The sequence below is a fragment of the Eubalaena glacialis genome, chromosome 9 (assembly GCF_028564815.1).
Source record: "Eubalaena glacialis isolate mEubGla1 chromosome 9, mEubGla1.1.hap2.+ XY, whole genome shotgun sequence".
In the NCBI taxonomy this organism is placed as follows: domain Eukaryota; kingdom Metazoa; phylum Chordata; class Mammalia; order Artiodactyla; family Balaenidae; genus Eubalaena; species Eubalaena glacialis.
In genome coordinates, this window is record NC_083724.1 from 107,807,734 (window position 1) to 107,831,725 (window position 23,992).

Consider the following 23,992-nt stretch of genomic DNA (forward strand, 5'->3'; position numbering starts at 1 on the left):
AGGGGAGGGGATGGGGTGGAGAAAGAGAGAGAGAGGGAGGATGAGAGGGAAAGAGAACAAGGAAGTGACTGTTTCATAGCTTATCAGTTGCAGAGTCAGGGGTAAAATCTAGATGCAGTTTTTTTAAGAGTACTTGAAATAGAAAGAAACAAGGAAAGAAGGGAAGAGGGAGGGAGGAGGGGAGGCAGATCTCTCTCTCTCTCTTTCTCTCTCTCTCTCCATGCTCTCTTCTCCCTCCTAGGAGTGGAAGTGGAGGTGTATTGGGTGTGGGGAAAAAAGCACCAGCTGGCCCTTCTCTCGTGTTCCAGGTTGTATAGCAGAAAGGACTTCCTGCCTCTGGATGAACACTACACAGACCCCAACAGCATGAGCCTCTTAAGTCACTGCCCATGAGCACTAGTGTCTGTCGGTCACACTTGCCCACTAGCTGCCTCTGTTGTCGCGGCCACCTCCAGGTCTGTAGACTGTTCCTGTCAGTCAGGCTCCCAGTGGGATCAGGCACAGTCACCCAGCCCTTTCTCGGCTCAATTCTTTGAAGGAGATTTGTTGTCCAATCAACTGGTTGATTATACCCAACAAAACTGATTATAGATATGTTAAGGAAACAGTCATTTTACTGTTTGTAGTCTTCATCTCTCTTTCCATTTGTATTTTCCCCAAAAAGTGATCCTCAGTCTTAGGTGCCCAAATCTATCGTTTTCTCCATACATGACCATCCCTTGAAGATAATATCTCCTGGACTGGCTATGCTAACTCTTTATGAGATGTAGTGAACTGTGCAGGGATCCAAAAGGGGTTTAACAGGAGATCTAATAAACTCATCTATACCAAGGTTTTAGGGTCTGATAACCCCTTAATGTGTTATCTCTCCAAGCAGATTTGCAATATTATAAAGCACAAAGGAAGTAAGTTGTTATACATCAGCTAATAAGGCAGTGGACTCAGGCTCAACTTTCTGAACATGAATATGTTTAATATAAGTGGATCATAGAATCTAGGTGGTTAAGTATCAGATGATTTGGGATGTGGTAAGTATAGAGTGGGTACAGGCTATTAAGAATTGAACTTGGATTCTGTTTTGCATGGGATGCTTTTAACTAAAAATAATAGATTATACAACTAAGTGTGACTAAAGATTGAGGGAATTTTATTATATCACAAAAATTCTAGGGTTTGGTTAATTTAGCAGCTGGAAATATCTCCTCTTTCTTTTGTATTACATTTGATTGCAAGGTGGCTGTATCTATCCTATGTACTGTGCAAATACGACATTCATTAAAGAAACTGGAGGAAGGACCTCTACTTTCATTTCTCATGCATCTTTTTTTCAATAGGGATAAAAACCTTTACAGAAGTGCTTTGTATTAATCAACATGAACTTACTATCATAACACATACCACCAAAATTCCTATGACCAAACAAAATAAAGGTTAATTTCTTGCTCATGTCATAGTCTGATTCAAAATGACTGGGGTGGGGAGGATGCTCTGCTCCATGCAGACACTTAGGGACCCAGGATCCTTCCAGCTAGTGGCTCTAGCATCCTCCAGGGCCTCAGAAAAATCTTCTGGATTGTCAGCATCTGGCCTGTGGGTGAGAGAAAAGATGGTATAGAGAAGGTGCAGAAAGTAATATACCTCACTTCTATTCACATTCCATTAATGAAAACTAGCTATACGACCTCAGTAAGATGTAAAAGGGCTAGAGAATATAATCTAATTCTCTGCCCCAGAAGAAGAGGAGAATGTGGATTCTGGCAAGTACCATCAGCCTCTGCCACACACCCCATCAGATATCCTCTCACTTCCCACTGGCCAGGAGTGGGTCACATTCTCATGACTAAACCACCCACTGTCAAAGGGAATGAGGATGATTGGATTGACTTGTGTGGTTCACAGACCCTCAGGTGATCCCCAGTGCTCCCCACTTTCTGGTATTCATGCCCTTGTATAACCCCTTCCCCTTGAGTGTGGGTGGGATGTGTGACCTTCCTCCAAAGAACAGAATATGGCCAAGGTATGGGAGGTCACTCTTTTTGGCAAAGGTAATGGAATGTCACTGTTATAATTACTTCATATCACATTATATAAGACTCTGTCTAGATATTCTCCTTGCTAGTTTGGTGAAATAAGCCTCCATTTTGAAGAAGCCACATGGCAAGAATCTGTGCGCAGCCTCTAGGAACCAAGAGCAACTTTGGGTCAACAGCCAACAAGGAATAGAAACCCCATATTCTACAATTGCAAGGAAATGATTTCTGCCAACAAGCTGAGTAAGCTTGAAAGCAGATTCTTCTCCAGTCAAGTCTCCAGATAAGAATGCAGCCTGGGAGACCTTCAAGATGGTGGAGGAGTAAGACGTGGAGATCACCTTCCTCCCCACAAATACATCAGAAATACATCTACATGTGGAACAACTCCTACAGAACACCTACTGAATGCTGGCAGAAGACCTCAGAATTTCCAAAAGGCAAGAAACTCTTCACGTACATGGGTAGGGCAAAAGAAAAAAGAAAAAACAGAGGCAAAAGAAGAGGGACAGGACCTGCACCTAGGGGAGGGAGCTGTGAAGGAGGAAAAGTTTCCACACACTAGGAAGCCCCTTCACTGGTGGAGACGGGCGGTGGTGGGGGGGAAGCTTCGGAGCCATGGAGGAGAGCGCAGCAACAGGGGTGCAGAGGGCAAAGAAGAGAGAGTCCCACACAGAGGATGGGTGCCGACCAGCACTAACCAGCCCGAGAGGCTTGTCTGCTCACCCGCCAGGGGTGGGGGGGTGGAGGGGTGGGGGCTGGGAGCTCAGGCTCCGGCTTCGGAGGTCGGATCCCAGGGAGAGGACTGGGGCTGGCTGCGTGAACACAGCCTGAAGGGGGCTAGTGCGCCACAGCTAGCCGGGAGGGAGTCCGGGAAAAAGTCTGGACCTGCCGAAGAGGCAAGAGACCATTGTTTCAGGGTGTGCAAGGAGAGGGGATTCAGAGCACCACCTAAACAAGCTCCAGAGATGGGCGCAAGATGTGGCTATCAGCGTGGACACCAGAGACGGGCATGAAATGCTAAGGCTGCTGCTGCAGCCACCAAGAAGCCTGTGTACAAGCACAGGTCACTATCCAAACCTCCCCTTCCAAGAGCCTGTGCAGCCCGCCACTGCCAGGGTCCCATGATCCAGGGACAACTTCCCCGGGAGAACACAAGGTGCACCTCAGGCTGTTGCAATTTCATGCCGGCCTCTGCCACTGCAGGCTCGCCCCACATTCTTTACCCCTCCCCCCCACCCTGGCCTGAGTGAGTCAGAGCCCCCTAATGAGCGGCTACTTTAATCCCGTCCTGTCTGAGTGAAGAACAGACACCCCCCAGGAGACCTACACGCAGAAGTGGGACCATATCCAAAGCTGAACCCCAGGTGATGTGCAAACAAAGAAGAGAAAGGGAAATTTCTTCCAGCAGCCTCATGAGCAGCAGATTAAATCCCCACAATCAACTTTATGTACCTGCATCTCTGGAATACCTGAATAGACAATGAATCACCCCAAAATTGGGAAAAACTGTAGACTTGGGGTTTGCTTTCTGCATCTAATTTGTTTCTGGTTTTATGTTTATCTTAGTTTAGCATTTAGAGTTTATTATTATTGGTAGATTTGTTTATTGATTTGGTTGGTCTCTTCCGTTTTTTTTTAATATATAGATATGCATGCATTTTTCCGTTCTCTCTTTTTGTATGTATGTGTATGCTTCTTTGTGTGATTGTGTCTGTATAGCTTTGCTTTTCCATTTGTCCTGGGTTCTGTCTGTCCATTTTCTTTTCTTTTTTTTAATTACTTTAAAGTTTTATTTTATTTTTAATATTTTTTTATTTTTCATTTTATTAACTATATTTTATTTATTTATTTATTTATTTTTCCTTCTCTGTTCCTTCTTTCTTTCTTTCTTTCTTTCTTTCTTTCTTTCTTTCTTTCTTTCTTTCTTTCTTTCTTTTTTCTCCCCTTTTCTTCTGAGCCGTGAGGCTGACAGGGTCTTGGTGCTCCGGCCGGGTGTCAGGTCTGTGTTGCTGAGGTGGGAGAGCCAAGTTCAGGACACTGGTCCACCAGAGACCTCCGAGCTCCATGTAATATCAAATGGTGAAAGCTCTCCCAGAGATCTCCATCTCAACGCTAAGACCCAGATCCACTCAACAACCAGCAAGCTACAGTGCTGGACACCCCATGCCAAACAACTGGCAAGACAGGAACACAACCCCATCCATTAGCACAGAGGCTGCCTACAATCATAATAAGGTCACAGACACCCCAAAACACACCATCAGACGTGGTCCTGCCCACCAGAAAGACAAGATCCAGCCTCATCCACAAGAACACAGGCACCAGTCCCCTCCACCAGGATCTCTACATAACCCACTGAACCAACCTTAGCCACTGGGGGCAGACACCAAAAACAACGGGAACTACGAACATGCAGCCAGCAAAAAAGAGATCCCAAACACAGTAAGTTAAGCAAAAGGAGAAGACAGAGAAACACACAGCAGATGAAGGAACAAGGTAGAAACCCACCAGACCAAGCAAATGAAGAGGAAATAGGCAGTCTACCTGAAAAATAATTCAGAGTAATGATAGTAAAGATGATCCAAAATCTCGGAAATAGAATGGAGAAAATACAAGAAACGTTTAACAAGGACCTAGAAGAAGTAAAGAGCAAACAAACAATGATGAAAAACACAATAAATGAAATTAAAAATTCTCTAGAAGAATTAAAAATTCTATAGTGCAATAACTGAGGCAGAAGAATGGATAAGTGACCTGGAAGATAAAATAGTGGAAATAACCACTGCAGAGCAGAATAAAGAAAAAAGAATGAAAAGAATTGAGGACAGTCTCAGAGACCTCGGGGACAGCATGAAACAAACCAACATTTGAATTACTGAGAGCCCAGAAGAAGAAGAGAAAAAGAAAGGGTCTGAGAAAATATTTGAAGAGATTATAGTGGAAAATTTCCCTAACATGGGAAAGGAAATATTCAATCAAGTCCAGGAAGCACAGACAGCCACATACAGGATTAATCCAAGGAGAAAAACACCAAGACACATATTATTCAAACTATCAAAAACTAAATACAAGGAAAAAATATTAAAAGCAGCAAGGGAAAAACAGCAAATAACGTACAAGGGGATCCCCATAAGGTTAACAGCTGATCTTTCAGCAGAAACTCTGCAAGCCAGAAGGGAGTGGCAGGACATATTTAAAGTAATGAAAGGGAAAAACATACAACCAAAATTACTCTACCCAGCAAGGATCTCGTTCAGATTCGATGGAGAAATTAAAACCTTTACAGACAAGCAAAAGCTAAGAGAATTCAGCACCACCAAACCAGCTTTACAACAAATGCTAAAGGAACTTCACTTGGCAGGAAACACAAGAGAAGGAAAAGACCTACAATAACAAACACAAAACAATGAAGAAAATGGTAATAGGAACATACATACCGATAATTACTTTAAATATAAATGGATTAAATGCTCTAACCAAAAGACATAGACTGGCTGAATGGATACAAAAACAAGACCCAAATATATGCTGTCTAGAAGAGACCCACTTCAGACCTAGGGACACATACAGACTGAAAGTGAGGGGATGGAAAAAGATATTCCATGCAAATGGAAATCAAACAAAGCTGCAGTAGCAATTCTCATATAAGACAAGATAGACTTTAAAACAAAGACTATTACATGAGACAAAGAAGGACACTATATAATGATCAAGAGATCAATCCAAGAAGAAGATAAAACAATTATAAATATTTATGCACCCAACATAGGAGCACCTCAATACATAAGGCAAATGCTAACAACCATAAAAGGGAAAATCGACAGTAACACAATCATAGGAGGGGATTTTAAAACCCCACTTTCACCAATGGACAGATCATCCAAAATGAAAATAAATAAGGAAACACAAGCTTTAAATGATACATTAAGCAACATGGACTTAACTGATAATTATAGGACATTCCATCCAAAAACAACAAAATACACTTTCTTCTAAAGTGCTCATGGAACATTCTCCAGGATATATCATATCTTGGGTCACAAATCAAGCCTTGGTAAATTCAAGAAAATTGAAATCATATCAAGTATCTTTTCCAACCACAACGCTATGACACTAGATATCAATTACAGAAAAAAATCTGAAAAAATACAAACCCAACAATACACTACTAAATAACCAAGAGATGACCGAAGAAATCAAAGAGGAAATCAGAGAATACCTAGAAACAAAACACAATGAAAACACGACAACTCAAAACCTATGGGATGCAGCAAAAGCAGTTCTAAGAGGGAAGTTTATAGCAATACAATCCTACCACAAGAAATAAGAAACACCTCAGATAAACAACCTAACCTTACACCTGAAGCAATTAGAGAAAGAAGAACAATAAACCCCAAAGTTAGCAAAAGGAAAGAAATAATAAAGATCAGACCAGAAATAAATGAAAAAGAAACAAAGAAAACAATAGCAAAGATCAGTAAAACTAAAAGCTGGTTCTTTGAGAAGATAAACAAAATTGATAAACCATTAGCCAGACTCATCAAGAAAAAAAGGGAGAAGACTCAAATCAATAGAATTAGAAATGAAAAAGGTGAAGTAACAACTGACACTGCAGAAATACAAAGGATCATGAGAGATTACTACAAGCAACGCTATGACAATAAAATGGACAACCTTTAAGAAATGGACAAATTCTTAGAAAAGTACAACCTTCTGAGACTGAACCAGGAAGAAAGAGAAAATATAAACAGACTAATCACAAGCACTGAAATTGAGACTGTGATAAAAAATCTTCCAAGAAACAAAAGCCCAGGACCAGATGGCTTCACAGGCGAGTTCTATGAAACATTTAGAGAAGAGCTAACACCTATCCTTCTCAAACTCTTCCAAAGTATCGCAGAGGGAGAAACACTCCCAAACTCATTCTACGAGGCCACCATCACCCTGATACTTAAACCAGACAAAGATGTCACAAAGAATGAAAACTACAGGCCAATATCACTGATGAACATAGATGCAAAAATCCTCAACAAAATACTAGCAAACAGAATCCAACAGCACGTTAAAAGGATCATACTCCATGATCAAGTGGGGTTTATCCCAGGAATGCAAGGATTCTTCAATATACGCAAATCAATGAATGTGATACACCATGTTAACAAATTGAAGGAGAAAAACCATATGATCATCTCAGTAGATACAGAAAAAGCTTTCAACAAAATTCAACACCCATTTATGATAAAAACGCTCCAGAATGTAGGCATAGAGGGAACTTTCCTCAACATAATAAAGGCCATATTTGACAAACGCACAGCCAACATTGTTCTCAATGGTGAAAAACTGAAACCATTTCCACTAAGATCAGGAAAAAGACAAGGCTGCCCACTCTCACCAATATTATTCAACATAGTTTTGGAAGTTTTAGTCACAGCGATCAGAGAAGAAACAGAAATAAAAAGAATGGAAATCAGAAAAGAAACAGTAAAGCTGTCACTGTTTGCAGATGATATGATAATATACTTAGAGAATCCTAACGATGCTACCACAAAACTACTAGAGCTAATCAATGAATTTGGTAAAGTAGCAGAATACAAAATTAATGCACAAAAATCTCTTGCATTCCTATACACTAATGATGAAAAATCTGAAAGAGAAATTAAGGAAACACTCCCATTTACCACTGCAACAAAAAGAATAAAATACCTAGGAATAAACCTACCTAAGAAGACAAAAGACCTGTATGCTGAAAACTATAAGACACTGATGAAAGAAATTAAAGATGATACAAATAGATGGAGAGATATACCATGTTCTTGGATTGGAAGTATCAACCTTGTGAAAATGACCATACTACCCAAAGCAATCTACAGATTCAATGCAATCCCTATCAAACTACCAATGACATTTCTCACAGAAGTAGAACAAAAAATTTCACAGTTTGTATGGAAACAAAAAAGACTCCAAATAGCCAGGGCAATATTGAGAAAGAAAAATGGAGCTGGAGGAATCAGGTTCCCAGAATTCAGACTATACTACAAAGCTACAGTAATCAAGACAGTATGGTACTGGCACAAAACCAGAAATATAGATCAATTGAACAGGATAGAAAGCCCAGAGATAAACCCACACACATAGGGTCACCTTATCTTTGATAAAGGAGGCAAGAATATACAATGGAGAAAAGACAGCCTCTTCAATAAGTGGTGCTGGGAAAAGTGGGCAGCTACATGTAAAAGAATGAAATTAGAACATTCCCTAGCACCATACACAAAAATAAACTCAAAATGCATTAAAGACCTAAATGTAAGGCCAGACACTCTAACACTCTTAGAGGAAAACATAGGCAGAACACTCTATGACATGACATAAATCACAGCAAGATCCTTTTTGACCCACCTCCTAGAGGAATGGAAATAAAAACAAAAATAAACAAATGGGACCTAATGAAACTTAAATGCTTTTTCACAGCAAAGGAAACCATAAACAAGAGGAAAAGACAACCCTCAGAATGGGAGAAAATATTTGCAAATGAAGCAACTGACAAAGAATTAATCTCCAAAATTTACAAGCAGCTCATGCAGCTCAATATCAAAAAACAAACAACCCAATCCAACAATGGGCAGAAGACCTAAATAGACATTTCTCCAAAGAAGATATACAGATTGCCAACAAACACATGAAATGATGCTCAACATCACTAATCATTAGAGAAATGCAAGTCAAAACTACAATGAAGCATCACCTCACACCAGTCAGAATGGCCATCATCAAAAAATCTACAAACAGTAAATGCTGGAAAGGGGTGGAGAAAAGGGAACCCTCTTGCATGTTTGGTGGGAATGTAAATTGATACAGCCATTATGGAGAACAGTATGGAGATTCCTTAAAAAACTAAAAATAGAACTACCATATGATTCAGCAATCCCACGACTGGGCATATGCCCTGAGAAAACCGTAATTCAAAAAAGTCATGTACCACAATGTTCACTGCAGCTCTATTTACAATAACCAGGACATGGAAGCAACCTAAGTGTCCACTGACAGATGAATGGATAAAGAAGATGTGGCACATATATACAATGGAATATTACTCAGCCATAAAAAGAAACAAAATTGAGTTATTTGTAGTGAGGTGGTTGGACCTAGAGTCTGTCATACAGAGTGGAGTAAGTCAGAAGGAGAAAACAAATACCATATGCCAACACACATATATGGAATCTAAAAAAAAAAGGTTCTGATGAACTTAGGGGCAGGACAGGAATAAAGACACAGACGTAGAGAATGTACTTGAAGGCACGGGGAGCAGGAAGGGTAAGCTGGGACGAAGTGAGAGAGTGGCACGGACTTATATACACTACCAAATGTAAAATAGATAGCTAGTGGGAAGCAGCCGCATAGCACAGGGAGATCAGCTCGGTGCTTTGTGACCACCTAGAGGGATGGGATAGGGAGGGTGGGAGGGAGACGCAAGAGGCAGGAGATATGGAGATATTTTTATATTTATAGCTGATTCACTTTGTTTAAAGGAGAAACTAACACACCACTGTAAAGCAATTATACTCCAATAAAGATGGTAAGAATAATAATAAAATTAAATTAAAAAGAATGCAGCCTGGTTGACATCTTGATTGTAGCTTTGTGAGACCCAGAGCAGAAGACCCATCTAAGCTGTGCATGCCTGGACTCCTGACCCACAGAATCTGTGACATAATAAACGTGTTATTTGAAGCCACTACATTTGTGTTAATTTGTTGTGCCGCAGTAGAATAGTAATACAGCTTAGATCCATTGTGGTTAACCAGTGGAAGTAGAAGGACGCCAACCTATCTGACCAACTTGAGAATGAAGACCCAATCAAAATCAGGCTCTTCCAGGAGGCACTGTGGGATGCTTGGCTATCGCTACACCATGTGCAGTGCTTGCTATAGACTACATTCTACAAAAACAGGTGGCAAAGCCCATGCTGCAGTACTCTCTGGAACAAACACATCAGTGTAGGCTCTTATATATAGCATTTTACATTTTAACAGAAGTAGAGATAAGTTGTCTATTAAATGGAAATGAGTACTATGAAGTTTTAACTGGGTCATGTAAAACTACCAAGACATCAGTGTTTGTAAGGTCCAGGGACTCTTTGAGAATCTGATGAGATTCTGGACACCCTCTTCTCAGAAAAGGATGTACTTGAATACCTACACATAAAATTTTGACTACAGTTTTAGAAGATTAAGAGATCACTTGAGGCCTATCCAGAGGCCCCCAGGTTGGCAACATATATGGGGTTGAGTGACCTGACTTTTGGGTGACGTAGATATGAGAGAGTAATAGCAGATGACAGTTGTACAGAGTCAGAAAATGTTCTGGAAACCTCAGCTTTGTATGACAGAAATTTTTCAGAGTGTGACTCAGGGCTCACCTAGAAGAGCTGAGGCTGGAAAGAGTAGAGAGAGCATCCCAAGGCTACAAGACTGATGGGCAAGGATAGAGACAGACTTTCTGGATTAGCCTAAACCTGGAAACAGCTTGAGGGAAATACAGAACAGCCAGGGGTCTTGAATGGAGGAAGGCACATGACAGCACTGGAAAGAGGAGAAGATGAGAAAGTAGAAGAGCAAGAACTGGAGGAAAAAGAGCCACACCTTCCAGGTGGAGGACGGCATTACCTACTCTACCTGTCCCGTCCCCTGTCCAGGAGTGAGAAGGTGGAAATAAAAAGGACAAGTAGGGCTTCCCTGGTGGCGCAGTGGTTGAGAATCTGTCTGCCAATGCAGGGGACACGGGTTCGAGCCCTGGTCTGGGAAGATCCCATATGCCGCGGAGCAACTAGGCCCGTGAGCCACAATTACTGAGCCTGCGCGTCTGGAGCCTGTGCTCGGGAAGAAGAGAGGCCGCGATAATGAGAGGCCCGCGCACCGCGATGAAGAGTGGCCCCCACTTGCCGCAACTAGAGAAAACCCTCGCACAGAAATGAAGACCCAACACAGCCATAAATAAATAAATAAATAAATATTAAAAAAAAAAAAGAAGGACAAGTAAAAGCTGCATTTCTAAGGGATTTTTGACTTCTCTATGACAATGCTTTAACTTTGTTTTTAATTCAATTATAATACAAAAAATTAATATAAGCATTTTCTGGATCATATAGATAACTACCTTATAACCAACTGCCAATTTCATTGCCCACATTTGCCTTTGCGCTGTGATTGTGTCAGTAAAAATTAGCACTGCAATAATTGACGTGGTCCAGTGAGAAAAGAACAGAGCGGAAATTACAACGTAAATGGTGTGCTCCTGCCAAGTGAAAGCCAAATGACTTCATAGATGTTGGCGTATTAGTGGGAGAACTGAATCATCACATGGCATATGGAAGCAGAATCAGGCCAAACTCAAAGGACCTCTTGGATGTATTCATATCCTTGGGGGGTGACTCAGTTTGAGCAAGCAATATCTACTGTAACATTGAATTAATTTTTTAAATTTGAATTGTTTTGATTCTGTAATTTTCTATATATTTGATCTGCAAATTCATTTTGATTTTGTGGTGGTCATTAGGGCTGCTCACAGATATCCAGTTCTTCTTTCTTCCTGGACACATGGCAGCATGGAACTTTGGGGTCCCTCTGTTGAATAGGATACATGATTAGTTCTGGCTAGCGAGTTGTGAGACATCCTTACCATTTTTTTCATCTTCATCCCTATATCTTTGATCCAAGAACTCCAAGAAAAGCAGCATTGCAATTATCCCTAAAATAGGCCATCCAGAACCAGTGCACAGTACTTGCCTTTGTTAAAATCTGATAGAGCGAGACAGATCAAAGGCAGGACTTGGGTGCTGTCAGCACCTTGGTCATTCTAGACTTTGGAATTGTGACACTTGTCAGAAGGGATGCTGAGCAGTGTAAAGGTCACCTATAGCAAATCCTCTTGAGACTCAGGGTTTCTCTTTGACTCCCTCCAAGGTAGGATGTGCTTAGGGCTGGCTGTTCCCTCTTGGCTGAGCCAGCTGGGGTGGAAGGAGGCTCTGGGTCTATACTCCTCAGAATCTTTGCATCTCCTCAGCATCAGTTGCAGTAAAAAAGCTTATCCATCGCCATGTGCTGAGGAAAATCCTGGCACCCAAACACATTTTTATTATTGATGATGATGGTAATAATAATAATAATAAATAATTTTATAGCACTTTCATCCCGTGTAAGTTGCAAACAAAAATAGTATATTCAATCAGCAAATGTGTCCTGCCCTCTGTTCTTTTCGCTCAGAGCCTCACCCCTCCACCCCCTATACATACATCACACACCCTGTGCATCCCCGCCCCCAACACACACACACACACACACACACACACACACACACACACACACACAGTGCTCTTGCTTCATGGTAACAGCTCACATTTGCCTGAAGTGGAAGTTTACAAAGTACAGTTCCTACATTTAATCTTCTCAACAATGCTATTAGTTGTCATTTTCCCCAGTCTCACATAAGACAACTGATCAGAGAATGAGAAAGTGCTGATTCTGGGACACTCACTGAGGTCCCACAGGAGAAGGGCCAGGCTGAGGTCAGGGAAGGAAGCCCAGAACCTGAAATGCCAGCTGGGCCTGTTCAAGTGCCCGCTTACAGGGAGCTAAGTCTAAAAAGCTGTGACCGGAAAGCAGAGTCAGCAGGACAAACCAAAGTTGGAACAGCACACAAGAAGACATGATTGGAAGAGAAGGTAAGTTTGAAAAGCTAATGCAAAAAGAAAATGAGACAGACAGAGGCTAAAGAGATCCAGGACTGTCAGAGGCTAGTGGGGAGTTTAAGGATGCTCTTTTCTTGGGAGGGGGCTGGTCCTTACAGCAACATGATGTCACTAGATATTTTGACTCTAAATCTGGGCCACTCTTGATTTTTATCCTGAGGTTCATGTATATAAAAAACTTTGTTTCTGTGTGTTTTCAGATGTGTGTTCTTTAGGGCACACAGTTCATACACAGTTCATAGATTTTATCAGATTCTTAAAGGGAACTTTTTTGTCTCCCACATAAGCAACTGAACTGCCTTTACTGGGTGCCTTGGCCCCCTTTCCTGGCCTCCTGAATTCCGAGATTTAATGTCCCGCCCCATCCTTTCCAGTCTTGGAGGGTTCTCCATGAGCCACTCTTCTAGCTCATCCCCAATGAATCAATTAATAGATTGATTAATTAATTGATAGAGAACCTCTTTGGTATCTAAACCAGTACTAGACACCATTACAGAATATACATAAGACATAGTCTTACCCTCATACACCTTAAGATCTGGTCTTAGGGACAAGACATACAACGAAGGGCCAAGAGTAAAAGCCAGCATAATAGTCAGTTGGTAAGATGCAGACAAGTTGCTGTCAGAGGAGGAGAGCTGAGTGAGGTGTTGGGTTATCAGGCAGCCGTGTGTGTTGGTGAGGTAGAAAGAACCGTGCCTGTGGAGACAGATGATCTAAGTCTCAGTCCTAACTACTACCTACTGCACAGTCTTGGGTGAGTTATTAACGTCTCTCATTTGTAAAGTCAGGGACAGTAACACTACCTTGGTATGTGTTGTCATCATTACAATGGGGGATTATGTAAACTGATGCGGATGGAAGTGCCTAGGTCAGGGTTGATGTTCTGAGAGTGATCCATAATCACCAGGATCTGAGCTACATAGATATTTACTTAAAAATTATATATTGTTTGGTTTTGCATGTCTACAAACATTTTATAAATTGAATCAGACTTTGTGTATTCTTTATCACTCAAAAGAATATGTGTAATGGTCATTTATTTTGATAGATGGGGCTCTGGTTAATCCATTTTTACTTAAATGGCTTTACCACACTTTATTTATACTGTCTTCTGTTAGTAGACCTTTTGTGTTTTTTCCCAAATCTTTGCTACTATAAATATTTATGTTAATAAACATACTTGTAGCTATGCAAGAGTTTCTCCAGAAGTGGAATTGCTGGCTTCTAGGGTAGAAAGCCAAATTGCTTATCAAATATTTGTAACAATTTACATTCTCATCAACAATATATGAAAATTCCCATTGCCTTGCTAATACTTGATCTTGTCAGATTCAAAAACTTCTTTGTGCCATTTGATGGCACAAAATGGTGGATGTGTTTGATTTGCATTTCTCAAATGATTAATATGATTAAATAACTTTTCATGGCTGTAGCAGATTTTGTTTTTTTATTGATATGCCTTGTTATGTCTTTGTCCAACTTTCTATGTCTACATTTTTAGGTCTTTTTCTTATTGACTCATAAAAGTTCTTTTTATATTGTGAATACTAATTCTTTGTCAGTAAGTGTGGCAAATATCTTCTCAAAGTTTTTGGTTTGTTTTTCTAATTTCTTCATGCTCTTTATGATAAACAGAATATCTTAATTATAAGGCCAATAAATGTGACAACTTTTAGTAATATATGCTTTCTAGAACATGTTTAAGAAAATCCTCCCCACCCTGAGGTTGAGACATTCTCTGACATTTTCTTGAAAATGTATAGTTTTACCTTTTACATTTAGAAACTTTACCCATCTGGACTTGATTTTTGTTTTTGTTTTTGTGGTTTAAGGTAAGATTCCAATTTAACCTTTTTATATTGGTGAACAAATATCTCAGCACAAATTATTCAAAAATTTAATCTTTTCCCCATTGATCTGCAAAGTTATCTCTGTAAAATGTCAACTTTCCAAGTGCACAGATCTGTTTTTCTGCTCTCTACTCTGCTCCACTGTATTAATCTGTACCAGCATTATATCACACTGTATTAATTACTATAGATTTAATAGTAATTGTTAGTATCTAGTAGAGAAAACCTTTGTCCTTTTTTTAAAGAAGTATCTTATCTATCTTGGCCCTTTGCTCTTCCTTATTTATTATCATGTCCCAGTTAGAAATCTATTGGTATTTTTATTGAAATTTCATCAAATGCATAATCAATCTGAAGACAACTGGAATCATTTTGAAGTTGAATCTTCCCATTTATGAACATAGTATATCTATTTACTTAGGTCTAATTGAATGTCTTTTAATAATGTTTTAAAATTTTCTCCATAAAGAATTGGAGAATTTTTGGAAAATTCATGGCTAGATAAATAATAGTAATAATAATAATATGACAGAGTAAATTTCTTTTTTTTTTAAACATCTTTATTGAAGTATAATTGCTTTACAATGGTGTGTTAGTTTCTGCTTTATAACAAAGTGAATCAGTTATACATATACATATGTTCCCATATCTCTTCCCTCTTGCATCTCCCTCCCTCCCACCCTCCCTATCCCACCCCTCTAGGTGGTCACAAAGCACCGAGCTGATCTCCCTGTGCTATGCAGCTGCTTCCCACTAGCTATCTATTTTACATTTGATAGTGTATATATGTCCATGACACTCTCTCACCCTGTCACATCTCACACCTCCCCCTCCCCATATCCTCAAATCCATTCTCTAGTAGGTCTGTGTCTTTATTCCCGTCTTGCCACTAGTTCTCCATGACCTTTTTTTTTTCCCTTAGATTCCATATATATGTGTTAGCATACTGTATTTCTTTTTCTCTTTCTGACTTACTTCACTCTGTATGACAGACTCTAACTCCATCCACCTCATTACAAATACCTCCATTTCATTTCTTTTTATGGCTGAGTAATATTCCATTGTATATATGTGCCACATCTTCTTTATCCATTCATCCGATGATGGACACCTAGGTTGCTTCCATGTCCTGGCTATTGTAAACAGAGCTGCAATGAATATTTTGGTACATGACTCTTTCTGAATTATGGTTTTCTCAGGGTATATGCCCAGTAGTGGGATTGCTGGGTCGTATGGTAGTTCTATTTGTAGTTTCTTAAGGAACCTCCATACTGTTCTCCATAGTGGCTGTATCAATTTACATTCCCACCAACAGTGCAAGAGTGTTCCCTTTTCTCCACACCCTCTCCAGCATTTATTGTTTCTAGATTTTTTGATGATGGCCATTCTGACCAGTGTGAGATGATACCTCTTTGTAGTTTTGATTTGCATTTCTCTAATGATTAATGATGTTGAGCATTCTTTCATGTGTCTGTTGGCAATCTGTGTATCTTCTTTGGAGAAATGTCTATTTAGGTCTTCTGCCCATTTTTGGATTGGGTTGTTTGTTTTTTTGTTATTGAGCTGCATGAGCTGCTTGTAAATCTTGGAGATTAATCCTTTGTCCGTTGCTTCATTTGCAAATATTTTCTCCCATTCTGAGGGTTGTCTTTTCGTCTTGTTTATGGTTTCCTTTGCTGTGCAAAAGCTTTTAAGTTTCATTAGGTCCCATTTGTTTATTTGTGTTTTTATTTCCATTTCTCTAGGACCTGGGTCAAAAAGGATCTTGCTGTGATTTATGTCATAGAGTGTTCTGCCTATGTTTTCCTCTAAGAGTTTGATAGTGTCTGGCCTTACATTTAGGTCTTTAATCTATTTTGAGTTTATTTTTGTGTATGGTGTCAGGGAGTGTTCTAATTTCATACTTTTACATGTACCTGTCCAATTTTCCCAGCACCACTTATTGAAGAGGCTGTCTTTTCTCCACTGTATATGCTTGCCTCCTTTATCAAAGATAAGGTGACCGTATGTGCATGGGCTTATCTTTGGGCTTTCTATCCTGTTCCATTGATCTATATTTCTGTTTTTGTGCCAGTACCAAACTGTCTTGATTACTGTAGCTTTGTAATATAGTCTGAAGTCAGGGAGCCTGATTCCTCCAGCTCCGTTTTTCGTTCTCAAGATTGCTTTGGCTATTCGGGGTCTTTTGTGTTTCCATACAAATTGTGAAATTTTTTGTTCTAGTTCTGTGAAAAATGCCCGTGGTAGTTTGATAGGGATTGCATTGAATCTGTAGGTTGCTTTGGGTAGCAGAGTCATTTTCACAATGGTGATTCTTCCAATCCAAGAACATGGTATATCTCTCCATCTATTTGTATCATCTTTAATTTCTTTCATCAGTGTCCTATAATTTTCTGCATACAGGTCTTTTGTCTCCTTAGGTAGGTTTATTCCTAGATATTTTATTCTTTTTGTTGCAATGGTAAACGGGAGTGTTTTCTTAATTTCACTTTCAGATTTTTCATCATTAGCATATAGGAATGCAAGAGATTTTTGTGCATTAATTTTGTATCCTGCTACTTTACCAAATCCATTGATTAGCTCTAGTAGTTTTGTGGTAGCATCTTTAGGATTCTCTATGTATAGTATCATGTCATCTGCAAACAGTGACAGCTTTACTTCTTCTTTTCCAATTTGGATTCTTTTATTTCTTTTTCTTCTCTGATTGCTGTGGCTAACACTTCCAAAACTATGTTGAATAATAGTGGTGAGAGTGGGCAACCTTGTCTTGCTCCTGATCTCAGTGGAAATGGTTTCAGTTTTTCACCATTGAGAATGATGTTGGCTGTGGGTTTGTCATATATGGCCTTTATTATGTTGAGGAAAGTTCCCTCTATGCCTACTTTCTGGAGGGCTTTTATCATAAATGGGTGTTGAATTTTGTCGAAAGCTTTCTCTGCATCTATTGAGATGATAATATGGTTTTTCTCCTTCCATTTGTTAATATGAGGTATCACGTTGATTGATTTGCGTATATTGAAGAATCCTTGCATTCCTGGAATAAACCCCACTTGATCATGGTGTATAATCCTTTTAATGTGCTGTTGGATTCTGTTTGCTAGTATTTTGTTGAGGATTTTTGCATCTATGTTCATCAGTGATATTGGCCTGTAGTTTTCTTTCTTTGTGACATCTTTGTCTGGTTTTGGTATCAGGGTGATGGTGGCCTCGTAGAATGAGTTGGGGAGTGTTCCTCCCTCTGCAATATTTTGGAAGAGTTTGAGAAGGATAGGTGTTAGCTCTTCTCTAAATGTTTGATAGAATTCGCCTGTGAAGCCATCTGGTCCTGGGCTTTTGTGTGTTGGAAGATTTTTAATCACAGTTTCAATTTCAGTGCTTGTGATTGGTCTGTTCATATTTTCTATTTCTTCCTGGTTCAGTCTCGGCAGGTTGTGCATTTCTATGAATCTGTCCATTTCTTCCAGGTTGTCCATTTTATTGGCATAGAGTTGCTTGTAGTAATCTCTCATGATCGTTTGTATTTCTGCAGTTTCAGTGGTTACTTCTCCTTTTTCATTTCTAATTCTATTGATTTGAGTCTTCTCCCTTTTTCTCTTGATGAGTCTGGCTAATGGTTTATCAATTTTGTTTATCTTCTCAAACAACCAGCTTTTAGTTTCATTGATTTTTGCTATCGTTTCCTTCATTTCTTTTTCATTTATTTCTGATCTGATCTTTATGATTTCTTTCCTTCTGCTAGCTTTGGGGTTTTTTTGTTCTTCTTTCTCTAATTGCTTTAGGTGCAAGGTTAGGTTGTTTATTCGAGATGTTTCCTGTTTCTTGAGGTAGGCTTGTATTGCTATAAACTTCCCTCTTAGAACTGCTTTTGCTGCATCCCATAGGTTTTGGGTCATCGTGTCTCCATTGTCATTTGTTTCTAGGTATTTTTTGATTTCCCTTTTGATTTGTTCAGTGATCACTTCATTAATAAGTAGTGTATTGTGTAGCCTCCATGTGTTTGTATTTTTTACAGATCTTTTCCTGTAATTGATATCTAGTCTCATAGCGTTGTGGTCGGAAAAGATACTTGATACGATTTCAATTTTTTAAAATTTACCAAGGCTTGATTTGTGACCCAAGATATGATCTATCCTGGAGAATGTTCCATGAGCACTTGAGAAAAATGTGTATTCTGTTGTTTTTGGGTGGAATGTCCTATAAATATCAATTAAGTCCATCTTGTTTAATGTATCATTTAAAGCTTGTGTTTCCTTATTTATTTTCATTTTGGATGATCTGTCCATTGGTGAAAGTGGGGTGTTAAAGTCCCCTACTATGATTGTGTTACTGTCGATTTCCCCTTTTATGGCTGTTAGTATTTGCCTTATGTTTTGAGGTGCTCCTATGTTGGGTGCATAAATATTTACAATTGTTATACCTTCCTCTTGGATCAATCCCTTGATCATTATATAGTGTCCTTCTTTGTCTCTTGAAATAGTCTTTATTTTAAAGTCTATTTTGTCTGATATGAGAATTGCTACTCCAGCTTTCTTTTGATTTCCATTTGCATGGAATATCTTTTTCCATCCCCTCACTTTCAGTCTGTATGTGTCTCTAGGCCTGAAGTGGGTCTCTTGTAGACAGCATATATATGGGTCTTGTTTTTGTATCCATTCAGCCAGTCTGTGCCTTTTGGTGGGAGCATTTAATCCATTTACATTTAAGGTAATTATCGACATGTATTTTCCTATTCCCATTTTCTTAAATGTTTTGTGTTTGTTATTGTAGGTGTTTTCCTTCTCTTGTGTTTCTTGCCTAGAGAAGTTCCTTTAGCGTTTGTTGTAACGCTGGTTTGGTGGTGCTGAACTCTCTCAGTTTTTGCTTGTCTGTAAAGGTTTTAATTTCTCCATCAAATCTGAATGAGATCCTTGCTGGGTAGAGTAACCTTGGTTGTAGGTTTTTCTCCTTCATCACTTTAAGTATATCCTGCCACTCCCTTCTGGCTTGCAGAGTTTCTGCTGAAAGATCAGCTGTTAACCTTATGGGGATTCCCTTGTGTGTTATTTGTTGTTTTTCCCTTGCTGCTTTTAATATGTTTTCTTTATATTTAATTTTTGATAGTTTGATTAATATGTGTCTTGGTGTGTTTCTCCTTGAATTTATCCTGTATGGGACTCTCTGTGCTTCCAGGACTTGATTAACTATTTCCTTTCCCATATTAGGGAAGTTTTCAACTAGAATCTCTTCAAATATTTTCTCAGTCCCTTTCTTTTTCTCTTCTTCTTCTGGGACCCCTATGATTCGAATGTTGGTGCGTTTAATGTTGTCCCAGAGGTCTCTGAAACTGTCCTCAGTTCTTTTCATTCTTTTTTCTTTATTCTGGTCTGCAGTAGTTATTTCCACTAGTTTATCTTCCAGGTCACTTATCCGTTCTTCTGCCTCAGTTATTCTGCTATTGATCCCGTCTAGAGTATTTTTAATTTCATTTATTGTGTTTTTCATCGTTGCTTGGTTCCTCTTTAGTTCTTCTACATCCTTGTTAAATGTTTCTTGCATTTTGTCTATTCTATTTCCAAGATTTTGGATCATCTTTACTATCATTATTCTGAATTCTTTTTCAGGTAGACTGCCTATTTCCTCTTCATTTGTTAGGTCTGGTGTGTTTTGACCCTGTTCCTTCACCTGCTGTGTGTTTTTTTGTCTTCTCATTTTGCTTATCTTACTGTGTTTGGGGTCTCCTTTTCACAGGCTGCAGGTTCGTAGTTCCCGTTGTTTTTGGTATCTGTCCCCAGTGGCTAAGGTTGGTTCAGTGGGTTGTGTAGGCTTCCTGGTGGAGGGGACTAGTGCCTGTGTTCTGGTGGATGAGGTTGGATGTTGTCTTTCTGGTGGGCACGTCCACGTCTGGTGGTGTGTTTTGGGGTGTCTGTGGCCTTATTATGATTTTAGGCAGCCTCTCTGTTAATGGATGGGGCTGTGTTCCTGTCTTGCTAGTTGTTTGGCATAGGGTGTCCAGCACTGTAGCTTGCTGGTCGTTGAGTGGAGGTGGGTCTTGGCATTGAGATGGCAATCTCTGAGAGATTTTCGCTGTTTGATATTACGTGGAGCTGGGAGGTCTCTTGTGGACCAGTGTCCTGAAGTTGGCTCTCCCACCTCAGAGGCACAGCCCTGATGCCTGGCTGGAGCACCAAGAGCCTTTCATCCACATGGCTCAGAATAAAAGGGAGAAAAAATAGAAAGAAAGAAAGAAAGAGGATAAAATAAAATAAAATAAAGCTATTATAATAAAAAATAAGAAAAAAATTATTAAGAATAAATTTATTAAGAAAAAATTTTTTTTTAATTTTTAAAAATAAACTTATTAATTTTTTGTAATAAAAACAAGAAAAAATTATTAAGAAAAAAATTTATTAAGAAAAAAAATTTTTTAATTTTTTAAAATAAAAAATATGAAAAAACTTATTAAAAAGTTTTTTTTTAATTTTTTAAAAATAGAAAATAAGGAAAAAATTATTAAGAAAACATTTATTAGGGAAAAAAATTTTTTTAAGTAAAAAAAAAAAACAAAAAAAAACGGACGGACCTAACCGTAGAACTAACGGTGAGAGCAAAGCTATACAGACAAAATCTCACCCAGAAGCATACACATATACACTCACAAAAAAAGGAAAAGGGGAAAAATTAATATATCCTGCTCCCAAAGTCCACCTCCTAAATTTGGGATGATTCGTTGTCTATTCAGGTATTCAACAGATGCAGGCACATCAAGTTGTTTGTGGAGCTTTAATCCGCTGCTTCTGAGGCTGCTGGGAGAGATTTCCCTTTCTCTTCTTTGTTCGTACAGCTCCCAGGGTTCAGCTTTAGATTTGGACCCGCCTCTGCATGTAGGTTCCCTGAGGGCGTCTGTTCCCCGCCCAGACAGAACGGGGTTAAAGGAGCAGCTGATTTGGGGGATCTGGCTCAGTCAGGCCGGGGGAGGGAGCGGTACGGAGGAGGCGGGGCGAGCCTGCGGCGGCAGAGGCCGGCGTGACGTTGCAGCAGCCTGAGGCGCGCCATGCGCTCTCCCGGGGAAGTTGTCCCCGGATCACGGGAGCCTGGCCGTGGCGGGCTGCAGTGGCTCCCGGGAGGGGCGGTGTGGAGAGTGACCTGTGCTCGCACACAGGCTTTTTGGTGGCGGCAGCAGCAGCCTTAGCATCTCATGCCCGTCTCTGGGGTCCGCGCTGATAGCCGCGGCTCGCGCCCGCCTCTGGAGCTCGTTTAGGCGGCGCTCTGAATCCCCTCTCCTTGCGCGCCGCGAAACAAAGAGGCAAGAAAAAGTCTCTTGCCTCTTCGGCAGCTGCAGACTTTTTCTCGGGCTCCCTCCCGGCTAGCTGTGGTGCGCTAGCCCCTTCAGGCTGTGTTCACGCCGCCAACCCCAGTCTTCTCCCTGCGATCCGACCGAAGCCCGAGCCTCAGCTCCCAGCCCCCGCCCGCCCCGGCGGGGGAGGAGACAAGCCTCTCGGGCTGGTGAGTGCTGCTCGGCACCGAGCCTCTGTGCGGGAATCTCTCCGTTTTTCCCTCTGCGCCCCTGTTGCTGCGGGATCCGCGCTGATATCTGCGGCTGGCGCCCGTCTCTGGAGATCGTTTAGGCGGCGCTCTGAATCCCCTCTCCTTGCACGCCGTGAAACAAAGAGGCAAGAAAAAGTCTCTTGCCTCTTCGGCAGCTGCAGTCTTTTTCCCGGACTCCCTCCCGGCTAGCAACGAAGCCCGAGCCTCAGCTCCCAGCCCCCACCCGCCCCGGCGGGTGAGCAGACAAGCCTCTCGGGCTGGTGAGTGCTGGTCGGCACCGATCCTCTGTGCGGGAATCTCTCCGCTTTGCCCTCCGCACCCCTGTTGCTGCGCTCTCCTCCGTGGCTCCGAAGCTTCCCCCCTCTGCCACCCTCCCCCCGCCCCCCTGTCTCTACCCGCGAAGGGGCTTCCTAGTGTGCGGAAACCTTTCCTCCTTCACAGCTCCCTCCCACTGGTGCAGGTCCCGTCCCTATTCTTTTGTCTCTGTTATTTCTTTTTTCTTTTGCCCTACCCAAGTACGTGGGGATTTTCTTGCCTTTTGGGAGGTCTGACGTCTTATGCCAGCATTCAGTGGGTGTTCTGTACGAGCAGTTCCACGTGTAGATGTATTTCTACTGTATCTGTGGTAAGGAAGGTGATCTCTGCGTCTTACTCTTCCGCCATCTTGCCCCCTCCTCTCGTAAATTTCTTTTTGTAAGTTTTTTGCTAGTATATATAAATTTTAATTTGTATATTAATCTTTTATCCAGCCACCTTGCTAAATTTTCTTCTTCTAACAATTGATTTATGGATTCTTTTAGATCTTCTATGGAGATAATGTTGTCTTTGAACAATGATGACTCCTCTCTTTCATGTTTTGCACTGTCTTTCAGCAATACAGATCATTTCCCCTTTTCTGCACTCTTCGCTCTATCACTGGAGTTAGAAGCCTAGAAAGTATAGTTATCAGAATCTCTACCATCAGAGTTTTCAACTAGGTTCCACCATTGAGAGGCACTTACATAAAGCTGAGAAGCTGTAAGAGAGACCAGAGCTAAATCAATATTCTTCCAATAGCAGCAGGCACATTTATGAGCTTTGGCAGCATGAGACTTCATATGAGCTTCCTACAAATCAATCACCTCATGGCTAAAGGAGTGTGACTAGTAAACAACTTCTTGGATTTCCTGCAACTTCCTGACAGCTATCTCCCTACCACTGAGATCTAGTGACAGCCTTCCTTAACCTTTATTTCTCTAGCCCTTCCTATATTTTTAAGTACTTAAGTGACTTCCTACTTGAAATACCGAAAATGGTTCTTATTGGTCAAACTCTGACTGATTATATTATTTTGCATCAAAAATGTTTCCAGTTCATTACATGAAATTTCTAAAAATCTTATATGTTCTGGTATAATGTTATAAGTCATAATCCTAGTTATTACTTTAAAATGTATATCTCAGAAATAACTAATTTTCTTGTCAACTGCATTATTATGAACTTTCATCAAATCTTTAACCGTGGTCATTTTTAAGGCTTTTGTCATTTACAGACAGTTCTGGGTGTACTCTGATGCTTTTGTAAATATGTTCCTATAAAAGGGTTTCATCTTCAGGAAATTCATGGAAAAGACTCTGACAAGTACAGGTTTCTGGTACCTGACTGTACTGCTGAACTGAATGAATAAGCATTTTCAGAACTCTAATGAAAAACTGATGAGCTCATAAAAGTGCTAACAAAAGATCAAGATGAAAAAAAAAATTAATTACATGGGACTGAGTGAACTGATGAGGATGAGTATAATTTTTGTGACTTTCTGGTTGAATTTAAAAAAAGAAAAAATCCCACAAGAACTCAGA